The following is a 17988-nucleotide window of genomic DNA, read 5'->3' on the forward strand; positions in this document are numbered from 1 at the left end:
CCTCCATTAAAACAAAGACGTAGTCCTAAAAACTAGCCAATTTCTGCAAGCGAAATGATACCAGGGTGAATCTCTCTATGCTCCAGACCATCTCCAAAACATTTCCTGCCAGTGCCTTTAATGTAATCCTACTCCAGCCTGTGCCTCTAAACAACAGAAAAAATATACCTACCACCAATATAGAACCAGATCAATCCAGAAAATTTTATGAGGTAAGGGTTAGGCTTTTTTTGTTAAAGTACCCTTTAAATAGTATGTGGGGATTTTTATTTTTTTTAAATTCTACATGAAGAAAAAAGTTCTGGGTTTTTTTCTTGGTTTTGTTTTTGGTTTATTTTTTCCTCCTTTGACCCCAGTTCAGAAAGGTATTACTTTGCATAGCTCACTAGAGATAAAAAAAATCCGTAAGAGACCCATGAAGGACTTATCTGCATGCTTTTATCTGCCGACATTCTGTATGGCCTTTGTTACTACTAGCTGGCTTCCACAATCTGACAATGTGTGCAGCATCACTGAAATAGTAAAATACTGTTCACAAAATGCTAGCTTACTAAACCATGATATTTTCAATATATTTTCTTATTACTCAAAATAATTCTGAGTGGGGGCTCTAGAGGAAGGAGATTTCTCCATAATTTGTAGTTAACACTAATTCCCTACCTGTCTGCTTCATACATCCATTATGTCTGGTCATAAAAATAAGATTATAAGTTTGACTTGTTAAATACAGTTTTTCTATTTTTGTTTCGCTCTATCACTTATCTGTGTAAATTTGTAAGTGGAGCCTATAATTGTGTTCTTGACCAAGCTGTCCTTTAGCTTAAATAATTACTTTCTCCCTTGGATTCACCTTCTTTAATTTGCAGCATAACTTAAAGACTACTGTCATATACATTAAAAAGGTATAGTCTAAATGAAGTCATCATGATTGAGGTTTACAAGTTGATCAGCCTGGCATTTTTCTTTCCTTTTAGCTACATATTAAATAGTCCATCACAACAAACACAAAAGAGGAAGAGGAGAAAAAAAAAAAAAAAAAGGAAGAGAAATAGCCTCTACCCATAGTCAGAACTAAAGACTAGCACAGAAGGTAAACCCAAGCCTCTCTAGAAATCAGTTTACAGCAGATGTGGGAAAGGAGTATGCAAGAAGCACCCATGGAGGGGTCTCAAGTGATCAGAATACAGAAGGGCCTCAGGTGATCAGAAGCAAGGGGGGGGGGGCGCCAAGAAATGAGCCTTTCAGCATAATTGTTTTAAGGATTCCAGCATGCTTCAGCCTGAAGGACATTTCTTATCCAAAATCACAAGCCCAAAACTGAAAATTGGTACAAGAGACTGAAACCACAGTCAGTGAAGAACAGAGTCACATGAGGAACAATCCCTTTTCTGATCTGGCTAGTGCCTGTTTTCCATCATATACTTAATAAAATATTACACATATTTAAGAGTGGTGCCATATTATCCTAACATATTCAGTGTTTCAGCTTCCAAGTACTGCAAGACTGATGCAATGAATCTTTGTTAGTCCTACTGAGGCAGTAAAGCAAAACACAAAGGTGTGTTCTTTTGTAGTCTACAAAAGCATGATTTCTCCATTATATGCCGTTAATACGCAGGTTTTAAAGAGAAGACATTCAGAACATGGAAAGATTCTCTAACTACACATATGTAAAAAAAATATGGATCTGAAACCTTAACATCAAGCTATGGTAACTTTCCAGAACCTAAGTGCCTTTAGCTTCCCAACTCATTTAAAAACAAACAAACAAAACCAAAACAACACAACACACCTTAGGTTAGAGGGCAAAAGAAGACTCAGTCTAGTATACGAAGTCACAAGCATTTGAATAATCTAAAGAAATTCCTATTTCCAATCAGCTTTTTTGTTTTTCATTAAAAAAGCTGTAATTATATTAAAGAAGCAGAGTTATAATTAAACAGAGAGCTTCCTGTACTTGTGACCCAGGAGAGTCGTATTAATCACACAGTATTGCCAGTGTGTACTTGTTACCCAGTCTCATTCACCTCCAAGACAAAATTCAGTACTGCCAGGTAGAAAATAATACATCCTTATCTCCAGAGAGCACTGACACTTGGACCTCTTTCTAGGCACTGATAAACCATTACTGCCAGCCACAGTCTTGCCTTATGTAATGTATTTTTGGAAGAACAAGTATTTTGCTTTTGCATCAAATACACAGCTTTGTAAAAGCAAGCAAGCAACACCACACACCAGGTAAAAAATAATATACATCCACATTCTGTATCCAAAATGGGCGGGGGGCAGAGGGAAAGAGAGAGAACACAAAGTTTCTGCCTTCTCATTTCTGAAAACCGAGACAAATGAGGAAAACATGAAATGGTAGAGGAACTGCTCCAAAAAATTGGAACCAGATATGAAAAAAAAAAAAATTTCAAATCATATGAATATTAGGGAAAAAATTATATATATATATATATACACACACATTGCTTGGATAGACTGAGAGTCTGTCCTAAAATAGGTGTGATGAGGATATTAAAAAGTTTTAGAACATAAAAACAGTCAATTCATAGTAGTAACCTTCATGAATTAAGATGCTCTATTTTATATCAAGATATCATCAACATAATGGCAGAAGGCAGTTTTGAATGTTTCTTCAACCCACAGCAGAACAATCTGTCAAACCTTCTTTTCATAGGTAGGTTACAGGACATCCTCAGAAAGGCAAAAGCCTTTTCAAGGATTTGTAAGTGAGTAGCCAAGAACTAGCCGTCCTCTTTTACACAATTAATTCTGAGCTCAGGATTATACTGCATTTTATTTGAGATGAAAGTTGTCCTTCGAGACTGTATTGCATACCATGTATCATAACCCACACCACTACCCAGGCTAGATATTATGAAAGATGCATAGCCTTGTGGTTTGGGAAATTTAAATTGCTTTCCTTATCTTTACCCTTCACGTGAAAGCCCAAGAAAATAACCCCAGAAACCATAGTCAACAGATTTATGAATCAATACAAACACTCCCGGTAGCAATATATGCCATTCAAAATCTCACAAAAATAGCAGATGGACTTTAAAATATTAAAAAGAGAAGTATGTTAAAAGTTAGCTCTGTTTCATACATGCATGGTGGTAATTAAGAGAAAGAACACATCATAGAAGTGATACATCCTGAGAAACTTTCCTCTGTGAGTAAAAAAAAAGTCTCCTAAACTGTTAATTTTACATAAAATATTTGCTTTTGATTTAAAGATCAGTTGACACTGCAGGACTTCCTCAAATCTTTGTTTTTCTTCTGCTATTCATGGCTTTGCCCAATAGCATGCAACTGAAATGAAAACCTTTGTTTAATGTCACCATTGTTATCCCTAGCATTGAGACAAGAAATCTCACACAGTGAATAGCCATCTCTGTTTTGTGCTGTTACTGGACGATTAATTAAAGGAAAAGAGTGAGTGCACCCAAATAAACACAGGCTACAAGGGCAGCACAATAGGGGGTTGTTTACAACATACAGTAGATTATCCGAAAGAGTTTGCCAAATTGTCACTAACACAAGCTGATTAAGTCTGCATGGCAGAGAGCAGATATTAGCACAGGTCTGGAAGCAGTAAAACCGCAGTGGCTTGGATGCAATGCCATACAAATATGACTAAACTGTTTTTGAAGCTAATCTAGGCATCTTCACAGCAGATTTCCTAGCACTCCCTGTTCTAGGATTTGCTCCTGCAGAGCCAGTGTGGGTACAGGCATGCCCGTAGTCCTTTTTTCATGTTGTTGTCTTATAACAGGGAATTCTAGCTACTTTTCAACAGCCACAGCAATGTGAAGTTCTATGTCTTGCTCATCTACTCCATGCAGGAGAAAAGAAAGAAAGAAAAAAAAAAAGGCATAATGTTTTCATATCTTCTGGATCCTCCCTGTCAAATGAGATGCAAGAGTAGAGGTAGGGAGAAAAGGAATTCTCAGTACCGCACTCTCCCTGGATTTTACAGATTGTGCTGCTCCACAGTAACCATCTCCTATTTACCAGTCAAATGATCAAAAATCACCTCAAAGTCATCTAGTCCTTCCCCCTGTGCCATGGTAATACCCATCATGTTTCTGTCACAACTCTCAGATGCTTGCATCACCCATGCTTAAAATTATTCACAAATTTTCCTGATAATATATTCCAACGCAACAGTCTTACCAACCAAGGAAAGAAAACAGATCGTTGTGAGAAACATGTATATTTCACAGACTAACCTTCACTCTCTCATTTCTCCACTACCTCTTTCTCTTCTTTGAAGCTAAAATAACAGCTCCTGGTTCATTCAGCCATTCCTCCAGATACCCAGGTATTCTTAGTACTCCTCTCCAGACTCCCTCCAATGGGTTCATATTACCTTCTTTTTTTTTTTTTTTTAAATAAATTCCGTCTTCAAAACTGGACACTATCTCAACACTGGCTAGAAAGATTACTTCACTGAACTTGCAGAATATACTTCTATTCTCACATGTGTGATGCAGTCACAGGACCGCACAGCAAGAACAAGAAAGGTCCTAAAGGTTTACTGAAGCAAGCCTCGGGGGAAGCATTCGGTCGTTCTGGCCTTCTCTGATTGCTCCCATCAACCAGGAGGCAGTAATTACTTTAAAGAAGGCTCGCTGTGTTTGAAGTAAGGAACTGAGCTGTGAGGCTGATGCTTTTGCTATGCAAACCTCAGTCCCAACCTGAGAACCAGCCCTATTAAAAAAAAACAAACAAACAACCAAAAGTTTTGTAAGGGCAGAATTCAATCATTCTGTGACAATATCTTGGTATGATATTCTCTAATTTTACAATTACATAACAATGTTGACTCTTATTATTCTTGTCATCCACTATAATACCTAAATCCTTCATATGTATAAAAAACAAAAAAACCTCACCCAAATCCCAAAACACTATCTCATGAGTCCATTCCAAGAGAAAATAATGTTTTTCAAGCAGTTTAGTGCTTACCCACAGTCGATTCCTCCAGACATTCTTTAACAAGAGTGAAGTTTTGACATTTTCTATCATAAAGAGTCAAGCTATCAGAGATCAACTGCTCCTCTTCTGATTGCAGGGCCTGTTAGCATTTTGGAGAAAGAAATTGCATTAGTCTAACATGGCTGAATCTTAAAAATAGAATCATATGGGCTACTGCTCGTTTCTTTGTCATCTTCTACTGCTTTAGGAGGGTTTAATTCCCAGGGAAAATACTCCAATAATCAAAGTTAAACAACAGGGTCTACAACTGCTCATTTCCACTTCCCCCCCAACACCTGACAGACACTATAATCACTCTTCTCAGTCTCACAGTATTACACACATCCTCCATGAGTTAAGTAACTGCAGAAGCTCAGGGATTACATCAGACAGCTCTTACCCTTTCAATAAGGTTTTTTAAACACTTCAAACTTAAATTTATCTAAATGCTTTATAACTCGTTCCTTCCTCACACTAGCTTAGGGTTTTAGCACTTGCTCTGAACACCATGTTTGCCTCCTAGTCCCCGTCTCTCTTATTAAAGATGAGGTGAAAAAAAAAAGACCTCAGTTTGCTTTGCATTTTCTGTCCACAGCTCCAGTCTTCAAAGAGCAGCAAACCTTCCCTATTTTTCTTTTTACTAACATTGTATTTCTATAATGATTTCTTATTACTCTTTTGGAGTTGGCCATTCTGAATGTTGCATTTTAAATTATATGTGCTTGTGCTATATTTTTACACTTGTCCTTGGCAATCCAGCCTGGATTCCTTTTCCCTCATTGTGTTTGATATTAAAGAGCTCACTAGTAGCCAAGCCAGCCTCTCACTACTTTTCATATTTATCTCTGTGGAAGAATAGTTTCAATTTCTGCCATTAACATAATTTCCTGAAGAAACAATATCTCTCCCAATTTTTTTTTCCCCTCTTAACACACAGAGAGTGGATAAGATTCATGTTAACCAGACTTACATGAAGTCTGCCTTTCTAAAAATCCATTGTTTTATTTTAGCACAAGTCCTCCTTCCCAGACTCTCATTTGTTCACTCTCACACAAGTTACATATCTTCTGGTTATAACAAAGCTTGGAAGAGCCTATCCTCTGGTTGCTTTCTTCATATTTAATACCAGGAAAGTTTTACCAAGGTCCTCCAAGAACTTAGTAGGAACCTGCATCCTGCTGTACACTCTAACCAATACTCCTAGGTAATCCTGCAAGCTGGATGATTTCTGATAGGTGTCCACAAACACCCTTGTCCAGAAAATCTCCCTGATTTGCCAGCCTTCAGTCACTTCTACCAAGACAGTACCAATATTCTTTTCCTTTTTATTCACACAGACTTTTAGAAGAATTGTTTAGAATGGAAAAGTTTGTTTATTCTGCCACCAACTGTTTTTTCAACTCCCTTATGCCACAGACCCCAATATTCCTGTACTTGAATAAATAATATTTTTACCTCAGAATATTTGAATGTACTTTGGAATGATAACTGCTTAGATCACATTATCTCCTGTCACTGAGCCCAATGCTGAGTGCTCCTGAAATGTTGCTGTTGAGTTGATGCCTCTTTCAAGCCTGAACTGTTGTTACTTTAAATGTTTGCCAAAACTTTGTACAAATGTTACCACTAGTAATGGAATATGCCTTGCTGCCAGTACAACAAAATTTTATCCCCCACACTTGCTGCTACTTTAAAATCAAACAGTAACTTTCCACCTACTGAATCAGCGCACATGTACCTGCTATGGTAATGATATAATGCACAGCAAGTACTGAACTTAAGCTATGCATAGTTTATCACTTCCTAAACTAATACAACATCCATGAAATGTTAGGCATTACCATCACCTTAGAATTTTAAACTGTCAAGAGGAAGAATCAGATAACATTTCATTCATCTTTAATTAATTTAACTTTTAAAAATGTGTCAGCACACAAAGTAATTCAAATTGAATTTCAGTGAAGGCTAATGGGAAAAGTTCATGCAAATAGAAGCCACAAATTCCGCTAACAATTTTTTTCCTTATAGGCAAAGACTAAAAGAAAAATTAATACCTGGAAAAGTGTTCAAATTGCTTCTATATACACCAAAAGTCAAATAATACAGTCATTTTAACTGAGCTGACTTGAATGTCAGCAGAACCAAGGTCTGTGTGCCCAGAACTTTGTCTACTTCCTCAGCTACAGAAATCAATCTAAGGAAGAGCATTATCACTTCCTTTGAGCTTTGCCCTTACGTCCTTAATGTTGGGTGGTGGTTTTGATTTACCATTTCTGATTAACTCATTTTACTAACAAGTAAGTTGCTAAAAACAACACTAACAAAAGATATAACTTGTGAATAGCATGCATCATAAATGCAGTTTGTTAAACTGCCTTAGTTGCTTCTCTCTGAATATTTAATTTTTATTTTTTTTTCCAGCAATAAAGGTTCTTGTGAAATAAAAAAGTTTTCCAAGTCTAAGGACTCCACTGGCATCCAAGCAAAACAAACCTAGCTCTATCTAGCCTAAGGAAATTCTGCAAAACCATCTCGATACTATGATGTGTTCTGCTGTATCAACGCTAGCAAGTCAGGAACCCCTATGCACTGGGCTGCTGTTGGCAAACATCACCACTGTAAAACTCATGCCAGCGAAACACTGCTGAAGGCAGATGTAACCACTGACATTCCATAAAACTTGTGTGGTATCTGGCAGCCAGCTCATGCTAATGTTTCCCAGTGTTCTTCACGTTGCTGGGACCAAAACACTAAGAACAGAAATCATTGTGAGGGCAAACAAGTTTCTGCCCTCCATGTTTATTCCGCCCCCCCAAGGAAATGTGAAAAACTTCCACTTCACATGCTCCTCATCCTACAAAAATGTTTCAAGGAGCTAATAAAGAACTTCCTAATTGTTTACCTGAAACCACTACAAGCAGGCTAGCATAATTAATCTTAATGCAAGTCAGCAATTCAGAAAGGAAATTATTCTGTTACACCTATTGCTGACTCTGTGTTCTATGCTTCCCTGTACTGAATGGCAAAATGGCCAATTAAAAAAAAAAAAAAAAAAAAAAAAGGCAAGACCACCTCAAAGTAACAGACTAGCTGAATCCACTACTTCGCTGAAACTCAGAATCTTAAGTCCCAATATGATTGATATTCCCAATCCATGCCACAGGCATTGCGAGGACATTTGAGTGGTTCGATAACAACATCAGAACAAAACAAGGAGCAATGCATCCTTTTTTTGAAGGCATTAATGGTTCGCAGAAAAATCTTTGGCTGCTTAGCACCTGTCACAGCTGTACCTTGGTCAGGCACACAGGAGAGAGAACCCACCATAATTCTAAGTCACACGCAGAGAGGAACAGAGCCCTCACCTCCGAAACAAATCCACGCCTCGCTGTGGTTGGGAGCATGCACTTCCTGCAAAGTCCAGCATGGAAAATAAAGGGAGTTCCTCACAAGGGGAGATAAGCTTTTGTCCTCCATAGGTTTTCTTACAGGAATACTGAATTTATGACACTGTACTAAAACATATTTATGGCACCGGCGAAGTGTAAAAGTGTCACATACATGCAAGGCGGAAACAGAACAGCTGTGTTTAATAAAGCACATGGGTCCAGTGTAACAAGGTACAAGGCACCAGTGTTTCAACTTCAACTTGTAATTATAAATGCAGCACCTCCCTACTCAGGCTCCCTTCTTCCCGTATATGTTCAACATACATACGCTTACAGAAACACTACTCTTAATGTAATGCCAGTACAGCGGTGAAGCACCAAGACAAATTATCTCTCCCTCTCAGGTTAGTTGCATTAGGGCAGGAGCCTGCCACATCAAAATGAGTTAACACAATTCAGTAAAAACCCACATTACTTTTTGGACCTGGCTGCACAACAGCAATTTCTCATTCGTTGCTCTTTGACCTGTGTGTCAAAAAACAAACATCTGAAAAATGTTTAGTTATTACAAATATATTAACCATTAATTGTTAATAAAACTAACTCAAAAATACAAAATTCTCTTCCCTCCTGCTCAGGGGTACCTGAGGTTTTACAAAAGGTTTTGTGAACACAAGTGGGATTGATTCTTAAGCAGTTCAACTCTTCAGCCACCAGCGCAGTGCGATGAAAACAGCCAATAGTTAAATTTAAGTTACAATTCAAAAGTTTACTGGCATATAGGTCTTGTCAATAGCTTAAAGGCTTTATTTCTTTCATGTACATTAGGAAATCCTTCTGGCTGTGAGGTCTTTCGCTGGCATCACTTTATTGGTTCCCCAAGAAAACTAAACTACTACTAGAATAGTCACTACCTTAGGTCTACTTATATAAAAGTTTTCACAGAAATAAATCCTACCCTCCACCAATACAGGCAACTTGTAAAAAATGAACTAGAATTAGAAGGATAAATGGCACAAGTGTCTTTCAGCAACAGTTATTTACACAAAGAACCTAGCACATATTTTTATTATCACACAGGTTTTTTGCCCCTTTTTAAAAAAAAAAAAAAAAAAAAAAAAACCAAACCAGACAAGTTATTCTAAGGCATGCAACTGTTTATTTAAACAAAACTGTGTCTGTCATACTGTTTGGAGTCTATGGGAGAGGTACAAGGGGAGAAGATGACATTTGACTATGCTTCTACAGTTAAACGGCAAAAATTACATAATAAGAATTTGCCTAATACTTTTAGCACTAATCTAATCTAGCTATGTATTTCCTCACACGGAAGCAGATAATATGTCCTTTACAATGCTAATTATGATTAGACCAGAATTAACTGTCATGGTCTACCATCACTGGGCAGGTGGGCAATTCAGTATTACCTCACAATTTGATTTTTTTCTTTTTTTTAGGAAAAAAAAAAAAAGAAAAAAGTCATTGATTTCCCAATAACTTACCACCCATGGGGAGCCACCACAGTTTGAAACGGAATAAATTTCAGGACAAATTCTGCAACTGCTATGAAAACATCCTGCATTTAGTTCAGAGATAACATGAGTCAAAGCCGCTACTACATCTTACACAAATTAACTCTGCATCTCATTCCACCTTTTCCTCCAAAATCAACTGCCACCTGAAAAATACTGTTACGCGTATATACAGAACTCCAGTTTTGGGCCTCCTGCATGCAGACAGCTATAATTGTGTCACGTTTCCAAACTTTCCTCTGTTAAAGGTAATCCCACTAGATATCAGAGGTAACACATTCTTAGATCGTGTCTTTGCCTGCCTTGAGCCTCTACCACCATTGTCACCAGCTCTTACCTTACTTGCTCTGCTTTCATTCCACATGAAATTGCCTCACCTGGACATGCCTTTCAGGATCACCTTTGACAAGAATTTTTCAGCCACATGGTTTAAAACAGAAAGCATTCTTATACCATCAAGGAGTCATTTACCAAAAGATACCTACATATAATAATAGGAAGTCTTATGATCAATGCCTAAGACAGAAAGTAAGGCAAGATGTGTTCCCAAAAGTTCTTCTGTCTTCATAACACTAACATTAGCTGTGAATGTTTTGCTGCCACCACAGCACCTCCAAACTTAAGTTGACACTGGTGTATGTGCGTATATATTACACAGGAGTAATTATTCCAGAACCATGTATTGCTGTATGCATTCAGAAGTGCATTCAAAACCATTCTTTCAACTCAGCCCAGTCAGTCTTCAGACTTGATCCCAGTCTAACTGACCTGCTCCCCACAACACAGTGAAGTCCTAGCTCTACTTTCCAAATCCATGAATCCAATCAGAAAAAGGCACCATTTCTTGGAGGCTGTTCGCATGAGTTTTTAAAGGTACAGCAATTCTTACAGAACAGCCGTACCAGCAGTTACTTACAAGCCTTTATTTGGCCACTGTGCTGTACTACAAAAAGGACTGAAGGAAATTCAGAATTTCCAGATCACTAGTGCCCCAGCTTTTGACCAGTGCAGGCCTTTGTAGCCTCTTCTGGAAGCACCCCAAGGTTGCTGGTCTTGGCTCAACACTATCAGAGCATTAAAAGTGCATCCATAACGTGCCTAAAGTATAGGCATCCACTGTTGTGTAATACATCACCTGAAACACATCCAAAAGCAGGACACACAAAAAGCACCATTTGGCCAACAGCCTTCCTTGATGCCCTCCTTCCTGTGGGCTTTCTCCGATGGGGATAGAGAATTCGATTCTTCCTGGGTTGTAGGTCAGTCTTACGCTAAATAACTATCTGATTAGGCTGAGAAGAGACCACAAGCAAGCTAACAATGCCAAGTCAGCATGTTTGAGTAGGAGAGTCTTAGAGTTTAAGTGCCTATAAACTAAAATACGGTTATAAAACTGTTATAAAAAAGGATGACTAGAACAAGAGGTCACAAAAGCCCTGTTCTCAGCAGCACATAACAAACACCACAAACATAACTGCTCTAGAGCACAGAGAGAGAGAGAGAGAGAATATCTCTCAAATGTTTGAGGGAAACTACTAGTCACAATAAGATTATACCAGGATGTGGAGACCTGCATTTTTTAAAACTCAAGTATGCAACTCAAACATGAAGGAACAAAACAAGATTTCCATAAGTCTAATTAAAATTTGAGAAGCCCTTGCAATGAAACTTTCTGCAAACATCAAAAAGCAGCATTTGTATACTAATAAATAAAGATATGCTAGGGTGGAACAGCAGCATTTGTGAATAAGTTCTTTTTAAAAAAGCCTTAAAACTTGATGTACATCAAAGTAATCTTGATATCCCTTCAATGAACACTTTAACAGAGAAACTGATTCTTCAGATGGTACCGAGAGTCTGTAAATCTGAAGACTTAAGCTTAACAGGCATCAATGCATTAGTATAATCTTTTGAAAAGAAAATACACATCTAGATTTCTAAAACTCAGTTTCATGCCAGGGTCAAATAAAACCACGTCAGCAGAAGTTTCTCCAATTTTGGTTCTCTTACTTTCGGATTCTATAAAGTTTTGTATCCCATTTGGGGAGGGGGGAAATCAAACCCAAAACAACCCTCACAGAGGATAATCCAATTTTTACCATCACCACCATATAGTTTAGACACAACGTGGATACAGTAAAGTTTTTTTTTAAACAAAAAAAAAAGAAAAGAAAAAGATGTAAATTAAGTTATGTTCTTCCATGGGCTTTGGCAACACATTTTTCATCATTTTAATAGAATTCACTTATTTTTCAAAGCACATATCATCAATCATCATGGCTCAATAAATAGATTAAAATAGCTGTTAGCAGAAGTCAATCGAAAACGTTTGTCTTGATTGAGATGGATAACAGCAAAAGGTATCTGGATGTTCCATCAGTTTCACAGCTGCCATCCTCACACCAATATCTCACTGGTACAATCTTGCCCTTTGCAATTATTTATACTTTACAAAATAGATTGTAAGTTTTTCTGTCTTTTCCTTCTCTCTTTGACCTTCCATGTTCATTAAAGCAGAGTCAGAGAGGAAGAAACAAATTACAGCACTAGGTCCTAATTCTTAGATTAGTTTCAGATCAGGTGGACTCTTCATACACAGCCCAGCAGAAGTAAGGCAACAAAAATAATGTGAAAACCCTAATCTGACTTCACTCCTTTGGGTATTATAAACCTTTCCAATCGCCATTTTTTCTAAAAGGTTTACTTCTAGAAATTATGGTGTAAAACCAGCACAGATCAGGAACATAGGTCTGTACTTTATGACCTAACACTGTTACCATATTGGTGTGCGAGAGATCTCTTTGAATAGGCAGTTTATTATCACTCCCTCTTCTCTCTGAAAATGAAAACCAGGTAAAAGCATCATGCTTCACCACTCACGAGATGAGGCCCTGAATCCTACTTACAGCTACAAGGAGGAACAAAACCACTGTTGTACAGACCAAAAATGCAACTATAAACTCTTGCACAGCATCAGAGTTTCACATTGATCAACAGAAAACATCTGGGCAGTGAGAGAAGGCATTGGCAGATTCTGAAGTCCTTTTCAGTTCAACCAGAAGCAGCATGGCAGCATATAAAATAACATACTCATTTTTAGGCATTTTTCTTCCTCTTATCATCGTATGGCATGTGTTAATGCTAATCAGAAAACCAATCACACACCCCAGGGAGGAGGAGGAAATCAGACTGAAGCAAAAATCTCCAAATACTACCAAGTGTGCCTTAGCATTTTGCAGTTATAAGAAACCATATGCCCCAACCTGGCAAACTGTCCTATACTGGCAGGCTGACCCTACGCACAACCTCCTAACAGACAGCGTGTATCTGCCCGCACCTACACCTACAGATTTGTCCACGTGGAGTAACTCAAAATCATGCCGAGTTACTACCAACAGCCTTGGGTGACAGAACACGTTCGCACGACCTTGCTAGTAGTTCCTCATTGCCTCAGAGATCACAGCAACACAGCAAACGCTTTATCAGGACACACTGCCTACTCCAGATACCAGGGCCCTGAAGCTGCCGAGACCTCTGCTTTCCTTTGCCATCCCAAGAAAATACCAAAACAGCCTTCAGTGATTTGGTGAGCGACACAACAAGTTTCCTGAAGAAAAAAAAAAAAAGGTCAACGTTACTAGCCTGCTAAAAGAGAAGCCTGAACCCAAACTGACAGCCCACACGCAGGGTCAGGCCGCTGCCTACCTAAGTAGAAATACCTGGCACTACGTAAAGCATCACACTTGTGAGAAAAACACCTTCTTTGAAATAAAAGCGTGCATCCCACGCTCTCACCTCGGCGCTCGCCTGCTCCCCTGTGTGAAGCCTGGGTCCTCTCCCAGAAGTTTGCGGCCAAGGCTGCCAGGTCGCCCTACAAGCCAGCAGGAGAAAAGCCGAGCCAAAAAAGATAAAGGGGATTAGGCAGGCATTACTTCCAGTGACCTATATACTCCGCTCGGCGGCCCGGAGGCAGACAGCAGCTGCCCGGCTGCGGGGGACACCGTCCCGCACCGCCGACGAGGGGAAACGGCGGCGAGACGCCCCCTGAACGGGTCGCCCGGGCGCCGCCCAACCCCGGGCGGGAGGCGACCGCGCCCGGCACCGAGGCCCCGCCGCCAGGTCCGAGGCCCGTCCCCAACCGCCGCCGCCACCCCCTCGCGGCACCCAGCCCCTACCTGGCGCGGGCGGTGGCGGAAAGTTTCCCCGGGGAGAGGCGAGGCGGGCTCCGCTCCCTCTCTGCCGAAGCGACCGGCTCCGGGAGGGAGGGCAGCGGCCGCCCAGGTAAGTCGCCGTCAGCGACGGGGCAGCCGGGACCGGCGCTAATCCCTCAGGAGGGAGGGATCCCCCCCAAGCCCGCCCTCACCGAGCGCCCCGGAGGCTCCGTCCCCTCAGGGCGGGCATCTCCCCCCAGCCCAGCCCAGCCCAGCCCGCCCCGCCCTCCACCTCACGACGGGCGGCCCCAACTCGGCACCGGCCGCCGAGTTTGTGTAAGCGGGGGGCCGGGCCGCTGAGTCAGCGGGGCGGGGAGGAGCCGCGACCTGGCGGGGTGAGGCGCGGCCCCTGGCGGGCGGCCGCCAAAGGGGACAGAGCCGGCCGGTGCCGCCTTTTGAGGTAAAACTTGGGGTTATCAGGTGAGGAGGGCTCGGCCCGGGAAGAAACACGCTCCTGTAGGAGCAAAAAAAAAATAAAAATCAATGTTTAAAAAAAAATAAAAATATCTGGTGGATTGGCCTTGTGTTTTAGAAGCGATGCCGTAGGAGGAGGGTGACCCCAGTTATGCGAGTCACTAGGTGGCACTGTTATACACACACCCCCTTTTTAATTTTTAATTGTTATTATTACTAATTTTTTTTTCTTTAGGTGATACCACGGCGTATGAGCGTTGTCCCCTCTCAGCAGAAAATGCCGGCGCTCCCTGGGGAGCGTTTCGAGTCCTGTTTCCTCGGTGAGCTGCACGCTGGCCTTCGGGGCCTGTTGTGGAGGGTTACGGGTGGGGAATCACCTGCCTGCCGTTTGCCTGGACCCTCTGGGAGGGTTGCTCACGTAGCCCCCGTGAATAACTAAGAAAGCTTCCTGACATCAATTTCTCCTACATGGAAAACCTGCAAACCAGAAGTACCATTTTAAATCTAGCCCGTATTACTTACAAATTAGAATTAGAGGGAGTTCCCTAATGATACAAACTATGTAGTTCGTATTTTTAAATACCTCACTATAGCTGCGACAGACTGCTGCGGTGAATAATTAAGCATGGTTCGCTATGCTATTGTGTCTTTTTTTTAAATGGCTTCAAATAAATTAATTAGACTGTCAGGGTACTGATTGTGATTTCACTAATGACTCAAAATAGGAATAGATGCTGGCCTGTTAGGGTAACAGCTCTTTTAAATAAATGTATAATATAATTTACTAAGTGTAATGGTGTTCTCTATGAGCTCAGGAAGCATTCTCTCCAAATGCTCTATGTAATTAAAGAATAATTTACTAAGATTACTAACTAACTAGATCCACACAAACTAACTCACTCCTAGGTATGCCAGAGTTAAGATTTCCCAGGACAAAACCATCATCCAAAAACCCAGTCAGAAATAAAATTGATCTAACTTAAGTCAGGTTCCTCCAGTTAGAAAGACTGGAAGAATCATTGGTTCTTGTAAAATATCTTGACGCACATTGAAGCTAAATCTAAGCTTTAAGGAGCGGGGGGAGCTGCCATTTCCAGAGACTATAATTTCTCCCTCTTATGCTGCTGTTTATTGTTTTCAGAACTGCAAGATGAAATATTACTTCCACATAATTCTTTATTGCAAATGTTATGGTAGAAGTGCTCAGCAGAGCTACTAATATCATCCCCCTCGCAGTCTGAATCCAGAATCTGTTGCCTAGGTGTCTGGGTGCACGTCTCTGATGGAGAGGTGTTTTCCAACGTTAGATCTAGTATTTCCTACCATTCGTTCAGGAAGCAGCTTCCATGTGCTGCTACAGAGCCTGGGTACGCAGGTGGGTGGCATTCGGTGGCTGCCTAGGATGGCAGAGCAGAAACCAGCTTGGGAATTTGGTAAAATCGTCTAGAGGACTGTAGCAGAAACTGAGAGGATACTTCTGTTTAAATTGTTTGGTCTCAGAAGCATGGGAACCGTCAGCCAGCACACAGATGAAAGATGCCCTTTGTGTGAAACATCTCATCATAAGCAGATCATTAAGGAGTGAGCCTCTGAAGCAGTGCCTGTTAGGGATGCTGATATAATCTATTTCACTTCTTTCTATTGCTGCTCTAAGCATTTTAAAAACACTCCATAATTATTTCTCCTGTGATAATTAGGTTGAATCTGAGATAGCTGTCCCTTTACATCCCTATCTCTTAATCACTAAATAAGCTGTTCTATCACACAGAGTTAGAAGAGATGGAAGTGTAAAGATGCCTTATCACAAGCTCCCACTAATCCTCCTACTGCTCCCTCTTTGTTCTGAAGGCATTCTTAGCTACTAAGAAACACTTCACCAAGGTCTAAGAGACATACCGCTTGAACCCAAATGCAATTGACTGACAGGATAGTTGCAAGTAGTAAAGGTAACACGAGATTTAACAGCATTTGCCAGTCTTGAATGTTGTGTCATCAGTACAATTGTGCAGTGCCTCTAGTGAAGTTTAAGCAATAATTACAACTCAGTTTGTATTTATAGTAGTTAGAGAATGTAACAGCATGTATGCTCATACTTCTGGTTGCTAGTTTTACTCCACAGAAAGCTCAGGCTTTCTAAAGAAATTCCAGAAAGTTTCTGCTTTCTGCGACCCAGGGGCATGCCTGCAGCATCAGAAAAAAATTTACTATTGCAGATAAAAATGACCACATGTATCTACATATATAAAACAGACAGCTTTTAGAAGAGCTCTTTTACTGTAAGTTTCTGTACCATTTTTTTCATGTTACATATTTTAAAGATGTATAAGCATTTGTCCATTAGGAAGTGTGCTTTATGCAAAGAATTTAACTACACTCTCCAATTACAATTTGCAGGTGTACTACAAATAGAAAATCTGTAAGATAGAAATAGTTTCATTTAAAAAAAAAACAAGTCACTGTCAACAAACCGGAATGCTTGCTATAAATTAAGTGACCCCTAAGCTACCCCATTTAAGACAGATTTTTCTTAGATGTGATCTAGATATCATCTCAGTAAAACAAACCTATACTACATTTGCTTCTTAGCAAGAGATACGATTTCCAGGAAAGGTGTTAGAGGATAAACATGTTCTGTTTAAGAATGAAGAGGAATACAGGAATGTGTTCTGAGTCATGTTATATGCTATGTCACAGCCTTTCTTCCTCACCTTCTGTGAGCGATAGAAGAAAAGAAAATCTGCTTTAAATCTTCAGAAATGTCTTTTAAGGATTTTCTCTATACATACCCTAAAACCTTCATACTGAGACAGAAAAGCACTGTACTTTAAACGCCTATGAAAAGTCATTGTTTACTTCTACCTAAATCGTATTTCATCTGAACAGTGTAAACCACATTTACCCCTTAATGTTCAAAGATGTCCCCAAGCTTTTTTGAGATACGGTTTTGCAGATATTTTGCTTCAACACACAATTTACCATGCAGTACCATTCTAAAATCATTAGTATGTGAAAGATAAATGTTATATTTAAATGGATAGAATCCAGACACTTGGCTGGACTGGTAACTAATGAAAATATTTATAAAGATTGGAAATTAATATGTTACCTTTAAGTGCTTAAGCAATACAATGAATACAAGAAACCTAAGATTGCTAAGAAAAAGATAATGAATTCTGAAATGTCTGTACTTTGATGAACAGAAACAAAAGATTTCATAATCTATCTTAACTGGTATTTGTTGATTTACCTGTTTCAAGACAACTCTTTAAACAAACGAAAGTTTGTTAAAGCTATGTAACAGGATTTAGTTAAAAAGACTCACCTTTGACTATTATAAATTAGTGATTTATGAGACAAACCAAAACAAGTTCACTGCTCCTTTAACAAAATTATTTTTTCCTCTTTAAAACTAGATTTGGTTATCTATGATACATTGTAAGGGCCTGACGCTAATTT

General features: G+C 39.7%; 1 protein-coding gene across 4 annotated transcripts in view; it reads right to left on the reverse strand.

Moving 5' to 3' along the window:
* The window catches only part of FHIP1A (FHF complex subunit HOOK interacting protein 1A), a 93280-nt gene extending 78931 nt beyond the window's left edge, over positions 1-14349 (reverse strand). For 2 of the 4 annotated variants that reach the window (XM_087736434.1, XM_087736435.1), the window contains exons 1-3: positions 14083-14349; positions 13703-13778; positions 4978-5086 (exon numbers count right to left, since the gene is read on the reverse strand). The gene's annotated coding sequence lies outside the window, so the exon portion shown is untranslated. The remainder of the gene's footprint in view (positions 1-4977; positions 5087-13702; positions 13779-14082) is intronic. The other 2 variants (XM_087736437.1, XM_087736436.1) reach the window with 2 other exon arrangements.
* Between the last annotated feature and the right edge of the window lie 3639 nt (positions 14350-17988).

This window comes from Nipponia nippon, unplaced genomic scaffold (assembly GCF_047370975.1).
Source record: "Nipponia nippon isolate SJK-2023a ecotype South Korea unplaced genomic scaffold, ASM4737097v1 scaffold_6, whole genome shotgun sequence".
Lineage (NCBI taxonomy): Eukaryota > Metazoa > Chordata > Aves > Pelecaniformes > Threskiornithidae > Nipponia > Nipponia nippon.